Source organism: Sus scrofa, chromosome 16, assembly GCF_054392235.1.
Source record: "Sus scrofa isolate SSC_HxYL_T2T_F1_AM1 chromosome 16, Sscrofa_HxYL_maternal_Yorkshire_Landrace_v2.0, whole genome shotgun sequence".
Lineage (NCBI taxonomy): Eukaryota > Metazoa > Chordata > Mammalia > Artiodactyla > Suidae > Sus > Sus scrofa.
The window spans coordinates 83,745,214-83,763,067 of record NC_139398.1 but is presented as its reverse complement, the minus strand read 5'-3'; the positions used below and the strand labels follow the sequence as shown (position 1 = coordinate 83,763,067).

The following is a 17,854-nucleotide window of genomic DNA, read 5'->3' as shown; positions in this document are numbered from 1 at the left end:
TTCATCCATGTTAAGCAGGTACCCCCACTTTACAGGTGAGGAAGCTGAGCTTTTGACAGGTTAAGTAATACTCCCAAGGTCATACAGCTAGCAAGTGGGGAGGAAGGACTTAGCTTCAGGTCTGACTGACTTCAGAAACCAAACTAAGCATTTTGTAAGGGCTCAGAGACGCAGCTTCTCCATGCTGCAGACTTCTGTTACCCTTGCCCTCCTGGTTAGTGACGTGAAGGATGTGAAGGAGCAGGTGGAATATGTCCTGACCATAGGCATTGTGATCACAGCAGTATGAGGCCACATGGACTTCCCCACGGGCCTGGCAAAATTAAAAGCAATCACCACTCAACCACATTCGCAGAGCTTGGAAAGCACTTTCATCACCTTACCTCATGGGATGCTCACACCAGCTCCTGGTCCCAGGCAGACAGCTCTCGGCAGTAGGTCATCACGGGAAGCTTGCTGCAACCACGTTAAAGGACCAAACGCTTTCAGTGTATTCATCCCGTGCACAGACACAGAGAAGGTTCCTGGTGAAGATGTTAATATAAGGGTCTAAAACTGGAAGCAGAATACAAGAGGGGGCCCATGGGCTTGAAGCCCTGAGCATTTTTGCAAAGTCAAGACAGGTGGGAAGAAGGGAGAAGCTGCTAGCTACCCTATAGTGATACCCCACTTAGCATCCTTTTCAATGAGTCCCAAACCTTGCCAGGCTTACCAAGAAGTTGCAGGAATAATATTAAACAATCTGTGATCCTGAGGTTTGACTATAATTGCTACGTGCTCTAACAGACCTCAGTTGGTCTATTAACTGACCTGGCAACTGTTGGGCGACATATTTCTACAATCTTTTCTTAGCCTCTCTCTTTCTACTTTCTGTGTTAAAAACCCCATCTTGTCCTGCTTTACCTTTACCCTATATTCCTGCTTGAAAAACAGTCACAGTGCTAGTAAATAACTTAAGATTAAGAACAAAGACCTAAAGGCATAAGTTATTCATGTGGTCAGCTGAATGAGGTCATAATGTGTTGGTCTAGGCATGCCGGACCTGTGCAGATAGGCAAACTATTTGCACAGCATGATATGTCCTGTTAAAATAAGAGAAAGAGGAGCCTCAAGGCCCCAGGGGGGTTATGAAGGGTCATTAGCAGAATATGTATCAGCAAGGAGAACGGGGTGCAAACATAGTCATGCCAGGTTGCCGCAGATAGGCATGCCATCTGCAGATGCACAATGATGATTCTCCAGATGCTTTGCATAGATAGCTGATGCCAAGCTTCCTCAGTGCTAATGATTATTAAATGCCTAAAGGTCAGAATAAAAGCTTATCCAGCTACCAGCTATGTGACTTTTAAAATAATAAAATATTTTGTTTGTTCTTCTTTTTCTAATTAATTTAGGTGTTGGGTTGTCGACTTGAGATTTTTCTTCTTTTTTGAGGAAGGCTTGTATTGCTATGAATTTCCCTCTGAGCACTGCTTTTGCAGCATCCCATTGATTTTGAGTGGATGTGTCTTCACTATCATTTGTCTTGAGGTATTTTTTTAATTTCCTTCTTAATTTCCCATTGACCCATTGGCTTTTTAGTAGCATATTGTTCAGTCTCCATGTAGTAAGTTTTTTTCTCATTGCTTTTCCTGTGGTTGATTTCTAGTTTCATGCCATTGTGGTCAGAGGAGATACTTTAAATAATTTCTATATTCTTAAATTGTTGAGGTTAACTTTGTGCCCCAGTATGTGATCAATTCCTGAGGATGTTCCATGTGCACTTGAGAAGAATGTATATTCTGATTTTTTTTGGGATGTAATGTCCTAAAAATATCAATTAGGTCTAACTTTTCTATTGTGTCCTTTAGGATCTCCGTTGCCTTACTGATTTTATGTCTAGAGGATCTGTCCATTGTTGTGAGTGGGGTGTTAAAGTCTCCTACTATATTGTATTCCCATTGATTTCTCCTTTTATGTATGTTAGTATTTGTTGTAGGTATCTGGGTGCTCCTATATTAGGGGCATATATTTACCATGCTGTACAGTAGGAAAAAAATTATATTGGGGAAATAACTATTAAAAAATAATAACGGGAGTTCCCGTCGTGGTGCAGTGGTTAACGAATCCGACTAGGAACCATGAGGTTGCAGGTTCGATCCCTGGCCTTGCTCAGTGGGTTAACGATCCGGCGTTGCCGTGAGCTGTGGTGTAGGTTGCAGACGCGGCTCGGATCCCTCATTGCTGTGGCTCTGGCATAGGCTGGCAGCTACAGCTCCGATTAGACCCCTAGCCTGGGAAACTCCATATGCCGTGGGAGCGGCCCAAGAAATAGCAAAAAGACAAAAAAAAAAAATAATAATAATAACGAATTAAAATAATAAAAGAACTACATCCTGCACCTACAACCCCCTCCTCACTTGACGTAATCCCAAAGAGCACAATAAAAGCAGTGTGGTTTCTTGATGCAGCGCTCTTGGTCCCTGAGACCTTGAGCCCCCGGTTCCCACCTTTACTTAAGATAAATGTCTATGTGTCTTGGTTTATGTTAACTTTTTCTTAAGTTTCACAGCTGAGCTGGTCTCGGCAAGCAACTATCTCTCCCTCAGTTAACACGAATCACTTTGCCCCCACTCTCAGTCCACTAGGTTCAGGATCCCCCCACCACCACTCCAGCAAGGGGTGTAATCCAGGCCCAGACAATCAGCCTGTTTTACCTACCAGCCACAGTACTGGTTCAGAATGAAACATGACTCTAGCTGGGGCTATCAGCATTAATTCCAAGGATTTAATAGACCTTCTGAAATAGAGAAACTCTTTACCTTGGGCCTGATGAGAGAAAGGCCTGTCCAAGGGGTGCTGGCAGTCATATGCTCCAGTAAACCCAATGGGTTTACTGTAAACCCACAGCAAACTGTATGTGAAGAGGGTCCTTGAAGAAAGTCCATGCAGAAAAACAAACCTGAGAGATGGAGAGAGACGGAGACCTGGGGATACCACTTGACTAGCTGGCTCTAGCTATGCCCAAAGTTAGCTATATGCACGGACTTCTTTTTGTTTTAAAACCTAGGCCAGTTTAGATTGGATTTCAGTCACTTGCAAAGGAAAGAGACCTACTAAACATCAATCAAAGCTGGCAGGGCTCTTAGAAATCATTTCGTCTAGTCCCTTTGTTTGGTAGATGGGAAGAATGAGAGGAGAAATATCTTGCCCAGAACAGAGGAGATGTAATGGCCACATTGGACAAAAGCCAGGTCTCATGAGTTATCCAGCTGACTTTTTTTCATGGTGCAGTTTCCTGTCATCTCTTATATCCGTGGAAGACTGAATTCTCAATCATGTCTTTGCTACTCTCCTCTGATGAGGGGAAGCCAGTCCCACTCAGCACATCATCCTTCTGGCCACCACTTGGGGAAATAGAGGGTGATACTTACCTGGGTGGTGGCCCCAGACGTGAAGTAGACCAAGGCCTGGAGCCTTATATATAGGGCGCTGATCACCAACATTCTCCCGTATAGGATGAGCGGAAACTGGGCATGGTCCCATATCTTGTTTTCAGAGGCAAAACCTGTGAGCGGAGGGGCCATAATTACTCTGTGGTCCCCATTTATGTGGAGACCCCATTGAGCCACTGTTTATCATTCTACATTCATTCGTTCTTTTCAGTCGTCAGAAAGCTTGATAGAGGAAAAAAACTCCAACATATGATGGTGTAACCAGGTACAAAACCCAACTGAATTACAATAATATCAATTACTAAAAAGACCTTAGGGGCTTTCTAGTCCAGTCATGTGTAGTCAAGTATCCTCTTTCATGCTCAGGAAAGGCTCTGCTTCCAAGCAGCTCCGTGGCCCGTGGATGATAATGATGGTGACTGCCGTTACAGAAAATTACTGGTAAAATGGATAAGCTGGTACCTTGGCAGGACTTGTGCGTCTGGGATTTGACCACCCGGGGCGGGGGAACACCATCTCTAATTTTAGGTCTTGAAGATGACCTAGCAGCACAGGTGTGCCTGCTGCAGTATGATTTTGGATTCCTTTTGTGTAGAGGGAGAGGAGAGAGGCTATTATAAACCAAAACATGACATAGTTTCTGTCCAAAGGATGGAAAAGGAACATAGATTTACTGGCACCAGGACTTGGGGAAATTGAGGGTGATACTTAGCCGAGTATCCTTATTTGTGTGTCTTTATTTGTGGTATTAGTTGTCTAGGAAACTCTCTATATGCTCATCCTTCATTCCAGCTCTAGCTGTCTGTGATCTGTAATTTTGTGTCTCAGAGTGAAACTGTTGGGCATCAGCTCCGAATAATGGTTCAGGCAGCCTTGCTCGTGTGTATATGTGTGTGTGTGTGTGTGTGTGTGTGTGTGTGTGTGTGTGTGTGTGTGTATGGATCAGTGAGGGAATTGGTGGTGGGAGGACCTAGACACACTTCTGAAAAAGGAGAACTGAAAAGGAACCTGTCTGAAGGAAAAAGAAGACAAGAAGGAGCAAGTGAGAGGGGAAATTTGGTGTGCAAGCTGGGACATGAGGGCTTAAGCCTTGGCTTTTGAATTTAACAGCCTTATGCACTTAAAGCTACATCGCTTTTCTAGCCCTTGTTTTCATTATCTGTGGGTGGATGTAAGCACATACATTCAGTGCTGACTTTTTTCCAATAATTTTTCTCCTGCTGGATTAGAATAGCTCTAGCACCCAAATGTGTCAAGTAAGAGCATACCAAAAATAAATAGCTTTTTAATAGGGACACCATGGTGTTTAAGTAGGTTGACTTGTTGGCAGGGATTGTCATAGAAGTTTTTACTCCTCCCATTTTATAGATGGGTAAAGTGAGTCCCACTGAAAAGAGAAGATTTGTTCAACATGCATCATTCTTTCAGATATTTTCTCTGGCAGGTTAGAGGATGAGGGAGCTGGATGGCCAGAGGTGCTTAGCCCTGTCATCAGACGCCTTCATTTTATAGACAGGGAGCCTGAGGCTCAGAGAGACTAACAGTGATCACATTAATAAGGTTCCCCATCTAACACAGAAAACGTGAGGTTCTTAGGTCTGTATGATGGACCAGCCAATGTGCAAAACGCTTTAAATGCACCGTTTAATTTTCACCACAATACTACAAAGAAGGGATTATTATTAAGAAGAAGAAAATCAAGGCTTAGGGCTTTTCTTGCTTAACTTTCTCCTTCTATAAAACAAGGGAGCTGAACTCAAACAGCATGTCTAAAACTTGTCATTTATCATATATGTGTTCTACTGATATTTTTCTCAACAAGGCAATATTTTAAAATTAAATATAAAAAGCAGTATTACAGTTAAATTCTAAGTTGCCATGAATAGAACATATTAACACAAACACATGATGAAGAAAGTAAACAAACATTACCTATCTCCCCACTAAGTGCATCGCACACACCACCAGAGGCATGGAGACACACTGAAAAACCACTGAATTAAAGGACTTCCAGGGGCAGTCCTATCCCTGACTCTCTAAAAACAGAATTCAGGAGGCTGGTGGGGACTGACACTCAAGAGCAATGCCCTTCAAGACGTACCAGCCATGAGAGGAAATCCCACTAAGACTCCACTGCAAACAACGTGACCTCCAGCTTATTTATACCAAAAGGGACTCCAGGAGCCTCTGAAGGTTCTAATTCTTTCTGGGAACCGAGAGGCACCTTCCTAGCCAGGAGAGTGGTGAATGGATGACCTTCTCTGGGGGGGTTTCCACGGTGCTCAGGCTTCAGGAGATAGAGGCTATCCCCAGAGGTCACACGCAGGGTCCTTTCCTTACGTTGCTGTTGGCTCTTGAGAAGGAGAAACATCGGCAGCTGTTTCAGCTCACCCCTTTGGCATTGGACAGGCTCTGGGTCCAGGAGCATGACTGAGGGCTTGGAAACCAGGACATGCATGTATAAAGTGTTTTGAGGCTCTCTGCCTCAAAGTGTGGCCAGAGGACCAGCAGCATTGGCCTCACTCGGGGCTTGTTAGGAAAGCGGGCTCTCAGGCACCACCCAGATTCCTGGATCAGAACCTGAATCCTAACAAGGCCCCCAGGTGGTGTGTATGCACATTGGAGTTTGGGTGGCGCTGTTCTGACTTGCTGCTGATGCTGATGGTCTGAAGATCACATGCTGCAGAGCGACACTTCAGAGCAGTCACCCCCAAACTTGGCTGATTCTCACAATCAGCTGGGGAACTCCAAAACCCCTAGATTCCTTGATTCCCAATTGCAAAGACTCAGATCCAGTAAAATGAAGGCAGAGTCTAGGAATCTGTTATCAGATAGGCTTCAAGGTGATTCTTAAAGCTTAATCAGGTCTAGGGGAGATAAAAGCTGACATTTAGGGAGAACTTACTATATGCCAGGCAGTGGCCTAAGTGCTTTACATCTATTAATCTGTGTGAGCCTCATAACAGCCTTAGGAGAGAGAGAGAGACACTAGTATTAGCCCCATTTTCCAGATGGGAAAACTGAGCCACAAAAAAGTATGGGGATTTGCCAAGTTTTGAAGTGGTGGAGCTGTAAGTAAAATCCAGGTAGCTTGGCTCTCTCTGGAGCAGGGTTTCTCAGCTTTGGCACTATTGACAACTGGGGCTGTCCTGCATGCCGAATGTCTAGCTGCATCCTGGTTTCTATTGACGGGTTGCCAGCAGCACATCCTTCCTACCTGGTACAACCTAAAATGTCTCCAGACTTTGCCAAATGTCTCCTTGGGGGCAGTCACCCCCAGTCGAGAACCGTTGCTCTAGAGTCCATACTTAAACGCCAAATTCCTTGTGCTACCTCTCTAAGAATCACTGGGTTCTCACCAGTAGTTTGTTTTTTACCACAACAGCCTGCTCTAAAAGCCGATTCACACAGTTTGTGAGATGCAAAGCTAGTACTCACATCCACATTTCAAGCCTTAACTGATCCCACACCTGGTGGATGTCTGGGGGGAGTTTCTGTGCCTCTTGAGTGAGTAAAACTGAAGGCAAGAGGGAGTTCCCGTCGTGGCGCAGTGGTTAACGAATCCAACTAGGAACCATGAGGTTGCGGGTTCGGTCCCTGCCCTTGCTCAGTGGGTTAACGATCCGGCGTTGCCGTGAGCTGTGGTGTAGGTTGCAGACGTGGCTCGGATCCCACGTTGCTGTGGCTCTGGCGTAGGCCGGTGGCTACAGCTCCGATTCAACCCCTAGCCTGGGAACCTCCATATGCCGCGGGAGCGGCCCAAGAAATAGCAACAACAACAACAACAAAAGACAAAAAAAAAAGATCAGGTACAATGAGTTCATGACCTATTAGTAAGCAAGAAAAAAAAAAATAAGTGGCAGATCAATGCCATCGTTTGAAAAACTTGATTATTTTATGTGCATATGCAAATACATGAATTTTTAAAAATAGGGCTGAATTGCGAAGGGAAAAATAAAGTAGTGATTCTGTTGTGTGGATCAGGGAGAGATACCTAGAGGAGGTGGGCAGGTAAACAGGGTGTAATTTAGATATTCAGAGAGAGAGTGGAGGAGAGAAGACACTGCGTGTGGGAAGAACCGCAGAAGGAAGGGCTCAGTGGTAGGAAAGACAAGATGTGTGGGAGCAGTAGAAAGATGTTTTGGAGCACAGGACACATACAGAAGAGATGTGGAAGATGGGGCTGGAGGGCAGGTGGGGGTCAGGTCCCCCAGAGTCTTATGAGCCAGATTAGAATATATCCTGGGTCCATCTGGTCGGGAGACCTTGAAGATTCTCAAGCAGAAAGGGTATGCTCCTTTTATCAGTCGTTGCTTTGAGATAAGGATCTGGAGGTTCCAACGGAAAAGCTGAATTGTTCAGGTTTCACTAACTTGGTTGGTTTGGAGGAAGCTGCTCAAAGCTCAAGCTGAGATATCTCCTGCCACCTTGCATTTCTGCTCCAGGGCTCTGCCCTACCTGTTTACCACAAACATGAGGAACACGCAGCAGAATCCCAGCAGGTCCACAATCAGGAGGAGGAACATACTTGCACCTGGGTGTCGGGAGGAGAAGTTTATTTGTTATAAAAAGAGGGAAGGCAGAGAGAATATGGGGCCATCCATTGTGCTGGTGGTGTTAACTCCTGCCTCACCGCTCTTGCCAGAAAGCCCTTGCTATCTGCAACTATGGGTAAGAAGCCTTGTGGAAGCTGCAAGCTTCCTGCTGCTCAAGAAGAGGCAAGAATGTCCTGGCAGGCTCTTTTAACCTGTGTTCAAGTATGTTTCCAGGCAGAACCTCTCTGCCCAGGCAGTTATTGAGCCAACGGCATGCTTTGGCCTCCCTATCCTATTATCCACGGCCCAGTCTCATCTGCTTGGAGAAGGAAGCCGCCTTCTGCAAATTCTGACTTGACATTCTGCTCAGGATTGGCCATCCTTTCTCCCATGGAATGAATCTGCTTCTTCTCTTGGCCCTCCAATCTAGGATCCACACAGAACAAGAGTGACCTTTTAAAAGATATTGGTTACACCACGCCCTTCCTCTGCTTATGATCCGCAGGGGCTTTCCTCTGCTCTTGGGATAACGTGCTGGCACAGGATTGGCTCCCGCTCACCCTTCCCTTCTCTCCTTCTGCATCTCTTCCTCCTCACTCGGGGGCTCTGCCAGCTTCTGGGGGACTCGGAGCTCCTCCCACACCACGCCTTTGGCTGATCCTATTCCACGCCTCTTCAATCCTTTTGCTCTTGTCCTTCAGATCTTGGCTTAAACTTCACCTCCTCAGACAGGTCTTTCCTACCACTCTGTAGTTACCCTAATTCATATTTATACATTTACTCATTTTATCATTTATTTTTTGTCTCTACTGCTACATTGTGAAACTCCATCCAGGGATCATGCCTATTTTATTCACCCTTTTCTCCCTAACACCTGGCATGATGCCTGGTCTATAGCAAGCACCCAGTTGATACTTGTTCAGTAAGTGGATGAATGAATGAATACATGAATGGGATGCTGGCTTCTTAATGAATGGACTGCTCTTCTAGGATGTACACACAGGATCCATCTGAATTTGAGTCACTGTGTACTACTCAGGGTCATAAGCCATCTTATACTCTCCTGGGGCCTCCTTAGCCTGGCCCCTCCTCCTTTGAGCTTACATGACCCTTCTAGCTTCTCAACCCTGGCTGCTAAAGCCGGTGGAGTTGAAGGGCCTCCAGTGCCCACATCCTACACTTTGGTCCCAGGTGCCTTGGACCTAGGTCTTCCTGCTCAGGCTGGTCCACAACTAACAGGGCCAATAAGGGTGAGTAAAGATGTTTGCAGAGTACCCCAAATCACACACTTCCACCATCACACCCCACTTTCAAAATCTCTATTCCAAGCATCTCATTCTCTGAGTGCTCCCACTGAACCACCTCAGAGCTGCTCGTTTGCAGACTCTACCAGATCTTTGACCTCATTAGGGTCTCCAGTCTACCGATGCTACTCTGTTACATGTCTACTGTTCTTTGCCTCTTAGAGCTTCCTCCCCCGCCCTTTTCTTGTCTTTTTAGGGCTGCACCTGCTGCATATGGAGGTTCCCAGGCTAGGAGCTGTAGCTGACAGCCTACGCCACAGCCACAGCAAAGCCAGATCTGAGCTGCCTTTGTGACCAACACCACAGCTCACAGCAACGCCAGATCCTCAACCCACTGAGCGAGGCCAGAGATCAAACTCGCAACCTCATGGACACTAGTCGGATTTTTTACCGCTGAGCCACGATGGGAACTCTGCTTCATTCCCCTTTTGACCCAGTGTTTGGTCACTCACTGCACAAACTCTCATCATCCCTTCTGTCCCTCCTCTGTGTGGTGTCCACCTTTCTAGCCGCAACACGGACTGGATGCCCCTTTGGCTCCACTTGGAGACTACACTCCAGCAGTTGTATGTGGTTGGAGAACAACAGGCAGATTTGCCATCTGGCCACATTTTAAATTTATGAACACAGCCTCAGGTGGGTCCTAGCACTGCTGGGCAAATCTACTCCTTGTCTTATGGACGCTGCCTTTTCACTCTTCAAGGCACTATTTCCTCTCTCTCCTCCTGAATCAAATGTCCATTACTCTCCCCTTTTCACTGTCCACTGATGACATTTTTCTTATTTCACTGAGAAAATAGGAGCAACGAGAAAAGAAGTTCCTTATCACCTAGCCGCTAAATCTACCCACTGACCTGTATCTGAATCCATAGACTAGGCTGCTTTTCCACAGAAAGAGCTGAGCCAGCCTCATCCTGTGCTAAGTCCCTTGATCTTGTGCACTGGATCTCATCCTCTTTCTCCTACCTACTCAAGAGCCTTCCTCCTGCTATGATCCTTCCCTCTCTCGTACCGCATCAAACGTTCCCCTTCTACGGAATCATTCCCATGAACATACAAACACACCACAGTACCTTTATTTCTTTCTTTAGTAGTTATTTTTCTATTTTTACAGCCGTACCTGTGGCATATGGAAGTTCCTGGGCCAGGGGTTGAATCAGAGCTGCAGCTGCTGGTCTAAACCAGCCACAGCAATGCCCGATCCAAGTTGCATCTGTGATCTACATCACAGCTTGAGGCAATGCTAGATCCTTAACCCACTGATCGAGGCCAGGGATCGAATCTGCATCCTCACAGACACTATGTTGGGTTCTTAACCCCGAGCCACAACAGGAATGCCCAGCACAGTACCTTTGATCTCACCTCTCTGCTCCCTTTCATGGCATCCTCCTTTAGAAAGTTGTCTCTGTTTCCTCTCTCCAGGTTCTCATTTTCCATTCCCTTGTATCTACCTCAGTCGACTTTGATCCTTGTTACATCACTGAAACTGCTCTTGCCAAGGGCAATGATGCCTCCCGTTGCCAAATTCAATGGCTGAACCTTAGCCCTCTTCTCACTGGTCTTGACAGGAGTAGAAATTTCAGTCCGTTTTATACTTAGAATTTCCCCCATCGTGCTGGGTAGACACTAAGATGCCACCTCCTATGCCACCTCATGGTATTTATGCCCTTGTTTATTTCCTCCTCTTGAGTGTGGGTGGGCCCTGTGCCTACTTCTAGCTAGTAGAATGTGGCAAAGATGATGTGATGTTACTTTCATGACTGCATTATGTCATATAAAATTCTGTTTTAAGAGCAGGCTCTAGAGACTTCAAGGTCTAATTGGCTTTAAAGGAGTGGCCAAGTTGGGAGGCCTCAGTCCTACAACAGCAAGAGAATTTATTGTGCCAAAAACCTGAGTGAGCTTGGAGGACTATTGCCTCCAGATGAGACTGCAACCCAGCGCCTACAAGCATAAGGCCCAGTTAAGCCGCGCCTGAACTCCTAACCTATAGAAACTGTGAGGCAATAAATGTGTCATTTTTTTTTTTTTCCTTTTTAGGGCCACACTCTCAACATATGGAGGTTCCCAGGCTAGGGGTTGAAATCGGAGCTGCAGCTGCTGGCCTATGCCACAGCCACAGCAATGCAAGATCTGACCTGCATCTGAGGGAACTCCATGTATGTTATTTTAAGCTACTAAGTTTGCGGTAATTTATTACATACAAATAGGAAACTAATATAACCGTGGAACTTTTTTATATGGTTGTTAAGTTTTTTCCATAATGGCATCTTACACTGTATTTAAAAAAACAACACGGGAGTTCCCATCGTGGCGCAGTGGTTAATGAATCTGAGTAGGAACATGAGGTTGTGGGTTCGATCCCTGGCCTTGCTCAGTGGGTTAAGGATCTGGCGTTGCTGTAAGCTGTGGTGTAGGTTGCAAATGTGGCTTGGATCCTGTGTTGCTGTGGCTCTGGGGTAGGATGGTGGCTACAGCTCCAATTCCACCCCTAGCCTGGGAACCTCCATATGCCATGGGAGTGGCCCAAGAAATGGCAAAAAGACAAAAAACGAAAACAAAAACAAAAACGCAGACACAATTTATTTGCATAATAGGAACCACTCTACACCATCATATGGCAAATTGTGATCGCAGAACCCTAGGGTAGAAGTGAGAGGGGGTCAGAGGAGAATCCAGAAGTTCTCACACTTCTTACCAAGTATGACTTTGAGCAAATGCCTCTGTGCTTCTGAGACTCAGCTTCTCATATATAAAAGGAATGGGTCATAGCAGACTGTCTCAAAGAAACTCCAAAGTTTGGCATATAATGATTCTGTGGCTGACTGAAGGGCCATCTGCTCACCTTTGGAGGGAGGAATGTGGCTCATGCAGGGAAAAGAACTCACATCACTGAAAGATCTGGGAGCTGAATTTCCTCCCCTCCTAGTGTCATTGATCAGAAACTCAAACTCAGGTGGAAGGGACTTGTAAATACCTGGCAAGGATAGCCTCACCCTTCCCTTTGGGCTCCTACATCGATGTGTTTTTTTTCAGTGGCAACAGGGGGCCCCCTCTCTCTGCTAAGCTTTCCCAGGTCCTTTGTTGCCATTGTGAGGTAATCCTGAGGTCTGCCTGCCCTACAGATGGGGCTTAGTGATTTCCCTCCAGATCTCTTAGAGGGGTGGGCCCAGTCCTGGGAACATTCCTCATTCAACGCTGCCTTCTCCTGCCTTATTTCAGGAGGACCTATCAGCTGGTGCTGTCTTGTGTTGAGCTTGAGATCAAGGAAGGTGTTGGCTGAGTAAGAGATTAGGGGAGGGTCTGAGGGTGAGGCAGAAGCTGGAAGCTGGTTTCAGGTAGATCAGAGGCTACTTCTTTGAGAACCTAAGCCCAGTAAGCTCTTGGAGGGTTTTCACTACACAATCTTACTTTAAAAATTAATATTCACATTTTAAAAATGATTCCCATAGTTAACCTCTTAATTTTCTAAAACCAAAGGATTTTGGTTAAAAAAGCTAGAGTTTCCTTATTGGACCCTCTCCATTCCTCCTTCTGGGGCTATCTTTCTAAAATTAATTTTTTTTCATTTTTAAAGTTTTTGTTTGTTTTGTTTTTCTTTTCAGGGCTGCATCTGCGGCATGTGGAAGTTCCCGGGCTAGGGGCTGAATTGGAGCTGCTGTTGCCAGCCTACACCACAGCTGCAGCAATGTGGGATCCGAGTCACACCTGCGACCTACACCACAAGTTGCAGCGGAGCCAGATCCTTAACCCATTGAGTGAGAATAGGAATCAAACCTGCATCCTCATGGAACCAAACTAGTCTGGTTCTTAACCCACTGAGCCACAATGGGAACTCCATCATTTTTTAAAGTTTTATTGATTTGTATAGCTGATATACAATACTGTGATCATTCCTGCTGCACAACAAAATGATTCAGTTATAAACATACACACATCCATTCTTTCTCAGATCTTTTCCCACATAGGTTATCACGGAATATTGGGTAGAGTTCCCTGTGCTAAACAGCAGGTTCCTACTGACCATCCATTCTATACACTACACATCGCATATGCCAATCCCAAACCCCTAATCCATCCCTACTTCCACTTGTCCTCTTTGGTAACCATAAGTTTGTTTTTGAAGTCTGTTGGTCTGTTTCTGTTTTGTAAATAAGTTCATTTGTATTGTTTTTTAAGATTCCACATATAAGTGATATCATTTGATGTTTGTCTTTCTATGACTTACCTCACTTAGTATGATAATCTCTAGGTCCATCCATGTTGCTGCAAACGGCATTATTTTATTTCATTCTTTGTTACAGTTGGGTAATATTCCATTGTATGTATGTACCACATCTTCTTTATCCATTCCTCTGTCAGTGAACATTAGGGTACATGTATCTTTTTGAATTATGGTTTTCTCCAGATGTATGCCCAGGAGTTGGAGCACTGGATCATATGGCAGTTCTATTTTTAATGGATTTTTTTTTTTTTTTTTTTTTTGGTGGGTGGCATGCCTGCAAAAGTTCCCAGGCCAGGGATCCATCCTGCATCACAGCAGTGATGCAGGTTGACAATGCTGCAGTGACCACACTGGATCCTTAACCTGCTGCACCACCAGGAAACTCCCTGTATTTAGTTTTCTGAGGAAACTCCATACTGTTTCCCATAGAGTTTGTACAAATTTACATTCCCAACAACAGTGTAGGAGGGTACCCTTTTCTTTACACCCTCTCCAGCATTTGTTATAATTTATAGATGTTTTGATGATGGCCATTCTGACTGGTATAAAGTGATACCTCATAGTGGTTTTGATTTGCATTTCTCTAATAATTAGTGATCTTGAACATCCTTTCATGTGCTTTTTGGCTACCTTTTATTATTTTTTGTTATTGAGCTGCATGAATTATTTGTATATTTTTGAGATTAATCCCTTGTCAGTTGCTTCATTTGCAAATATTTTCTCCTATTCTGTGGGTAGTCTTCTCATTTTTCTATGGTTTCCTTTGCTGTGCAAAAGCTTTTAAGTTTAATTAGGTCCCATTTGTTTATTATTGTTTTTATTTTCATTACTCTAGGAGATGGATCTGAAGAGATATTGCTAAGATATTGCTGTGTTTTCCTCTAAGAATTTTATAGTATCCAGCCTTATGTTTAGATTGTTAATCTATTTTGAGGTTTTTTTTGTGTATAGTATTAGAGAGTACTAATTTCATTGTAATTAATTTCATTCTTTTACATGCAGCTGTGCAGTTTTCTCAGCACCACTTATTGAAAAGACTTTTCTCTATTGTATACTCTTGCTTCCTTTGGCATATATTAGGCTTATTTCTAGGCTTTCTATCCTGTTCTATTGATCTATATTTCTGTTTTTATGCCAATACCATATTGTTTGATGGCTGTAGCTGTGTAGTATAGTCTGAAGTCAAGGAGCCTGATTCCTCCAGCTCTGTTTCTCTTTCTCAGGATTGTTTTGGCTATTTGAGGTTTTCTGCGTCTCCATACAAATTAAAAATTTTTTGGTTCTAATTCTGTGAGAATGCCATTGGTAATTTGGTTAGTGTTGCACTGAATCTGCAGATTATCTTGGATAGCACAGTCATTTTGACAATACTGATTCTTCCAATCCAAGAACATGGTATATCTTTCCATCTTTGTGATTTTTTTCAACAGCATCAGAGTACAGGTCTTTCACCTCCTTAGGTAGGTCTATTCCTAGATATTTTTTTTCTTTTTGATGTTATGGTAAATAGGATTGTTTCTTTAATTTCTCTTTATGATCTTTCATTGTTAGTGTATAGAAATGTAACAGATTTCTGCTCATTAACTTTGTATCCTGCAACTTTACTAAATCCATTGATAAGCTCTAGCAGTTTTCTGATAGCATCTTTAGGATTTTCTATGTATAGTATCATGTCATCTGCAAATAGTGACAGCTTTACTTCTTTACTTTTTCTGTGATATCTTTGCCTGGTTTTGCTATCAGGGTGATGGTGGCCTCATAGAATGAGCTTGTGAGTATTCCTTCCTCTGCAAGTTTTTGGAATAGTTTCAGAAGGATAGGTGTTAATTCTTCTCTGAATGTTTGATAGAATTTGCCTGTGAAGCCTTCTGGTCCTTTGCTTTTGTTTGTTGGAATTTTTAAAATCACAGTTGCACTCTTAATTTCAAATGCCTTTCCAAATCCTACAATCATATTCACCTCATGATTACTGTTGTTGATATAATATTTGTATGTGGATGATTTCTTACCTTTACTATGTTTTTACCAGTGAGCCTTCTCATTTGTAATTTTCTTATGTCTTTGCTTTTCTGCCTAGAGAAGTTCCTTTAGAATTTGTTGTAAAGCTGTTTTGGTGGTGCTGAATTCTCTTAGCTTTTGCTTGATGTAAAGCTTTTGATTTCTATATTGAACCTCAATGAGAGCCTTGCTGGGCAGAGTATTCTTCATAGCAGGTTCTTCCCTTTCATCACTTTAAATACATCATGCCACTCCCTTCTGGCCCACAGAGTTTCTGCTGAAAAATCAGCTGATAACCTTATGGGGCATCCCTTGTACATTATTTGTTCCTCTTACCTAGTTGCTTTCAATATTTTCTGTCTTTAATTTTGGTCATTTTGATTAGTTTGTGTCTCATGGTGTTCTTCCTTGGAGGAACTATATGGGACTCACTGCTTCCTGCTCTTGAGTGTTTCCTTTACCATATTAAGTAAGTTTTTATCTATTATCTCTTGCCCTTTCTCTCTCTCTTCTCTTTCGAGGTCTCTTAGACTTCCCTCATTTCTTTTTATTCTTTTTCCTTTATTCTGTTCTGCATCAGTGATTTCCACCAGTCTTTCTTCCATCTCACTTATTCATTCTTCTGCCTCATGTATTCCGCTATTGATTCCTTCCAGTGTATTTTTCATTTCCGTTATTATTCATCTGTTCTCTGTTTGTTCTCTAAATCTTCTATTTCTTCATTAAACGTTTCTTTTAATTTCTTGATCTTTGCCTCTATTTCCCCCTCAAGATCTTGGATCATCCTTACTACCATTACTCTGAAACTGTTTTCATGTAGGCTGCCTATATCCACTTCACTTAGTTGTTCTTCTGGGGTTTTGTCTTCTTCCACCATTTGCAGCATTCTTCATTTTTCTGACATTTCACTTTGTCTAGCTTTCTATGTTTGTGCTCTACTTTTTTGCAGGCTGCAGGATTGTAACCTCCCTGGTGAGTGAAGCCAGTCCAAGGGCTTGCACCGTCTTCCTGATGGGAGGGACTGGTGCCTGCATCCTGGTGGGTGGAGCTGGGTGGAGGAGTGTGATTAGAGGTGGTTATGAGCCTATGGAGGACTTTAGGCAGCTGGTCTGCTGATGGGTGGGACTGTGTTTCCACTCTGTTTGTTGTTTGGCCTGGAGCTTCTCAGCATTGGTGCCTGCACAATGCTGAGTGGGGCCAGATTTTTTCCAAAATGGAAGACTCCAGGGGAGCTCATGCTGATGATTATTCTCTGAGACCTCTGCTTCCAGTGTCCTTTCCCCACAGTGAGCCACAGTCAACCCCTGCCTCTCCAGGAGACCCTCTAAAATCCACAGGCAGGTCTGGTCCATATTTTTATGGAGGCCCTGCTTTGCCCTGGGACCCAGTGCATATGAAACCTTGTATGTGCCCTCCAAGTGTGGGGTTTCTGTTTCCCCCAGTCCTACAGAGCTCCTGCACTCAAGCACTACTGGTCTTCAATGCCAAATGCTCTGGGGGCTCCTCTTCTTGATGCCAGAACCTCTGCTGGGGACTCTGATGTGGTTTCCAAGTCTCACTCCTATGGGAGAGCCTCTACAATACAGTTTTTTCCAGTCTGTGGGTTGCTCATTCAGTGGGTATGGGATTTCCTTATATCACGAAAGAGGCCCTTCCACTATCTCGTTGTGGCTTCTCTCTCTTTGGTGTAGGATACCTGTTTTGGTAGCTTCCAATCTATTTTGTCAATGGTTGTTTAGCAGTTAGTTGCGATTTTTGGTGTTTTTGCAAGAGGAAGTGAGCTCAAGTCCTTCTACTTCACCATCCTGTCTCTTCATTCTATCTTTTATTAAAAATTTTTTTCTTAATGAATTTCATTATATATTTAAAAAAATTTTTTTGGAGTTCCCGTTGCGGCACAGTGGAAACGAATCCAACTAGGAACCATGAGGTTGCAGGTTCGATCCCTGGCCTCGCTCAGTGGGTTAAGGATCTGGCATTGCTGTGGCTGTGGCACAGGCCTGCAGCTATAGCTCCAATTTGACCCCTAGCCTGGGAACCTTCATATGCCATGGGTGCGGCCCTAAAAAGACAAAAAAAATTTTTTGTTGTTGTTTTAATTCTGAAGTTTTCCATCTCTCTGTAAAATATACTTTAATATTTCTCAACTAATCAACATAATGTTAGACAAAAATTTATACTTGTTAAACCTCCCCCACTCCTCTCAATATAATTACTTCACTGTTTTAGTTTTTTTTACTCATCTCTATACCTTTTAAAATTATATAAGTGGGAGTTCTTTGATGGCCTAGTCTAGCAGGTTAAGGGTCCTATGTTTTTGCTGCTGTGGCTCTGATTGCTACTGTGTGGTTCAGGTTT

The 17,854-nt window shown here is 43.8% G+C and overlaps 1 protein-coding gene across 5 annotated transcripts in view; it reads right to left on the bottom strand.

The window, feature by feature from the left end:
- The window catches only part of SLC36A2 (solute carrier family 36 member 2), a 100,369-nt gene that overhangs the window by 70,289 nt on the left and 12,226 nt on the right, over positions 1–17,854 (bottom strand). For 4 of the 5 annotated variants that reach the window (XM_085001914.1, XM_085001915.1, XM_085001918.1 and 1 more), the window contains 2 exons: positions 3,414–3,547; positions 384–524 (listed from right to left, as the gene is read on the bottom strand). The gene's annotated coding sequence lies outside the window, so the exon portion shown is untranslated. Of the gene's footprint in view, positions 1–383; positions 525–2,801; positions 2,942–3,413; positions 3,548–17,854 lie in introns of those variants that run through there. The other variant, XM_085001916.1, reaches the window with a different exon arrangement.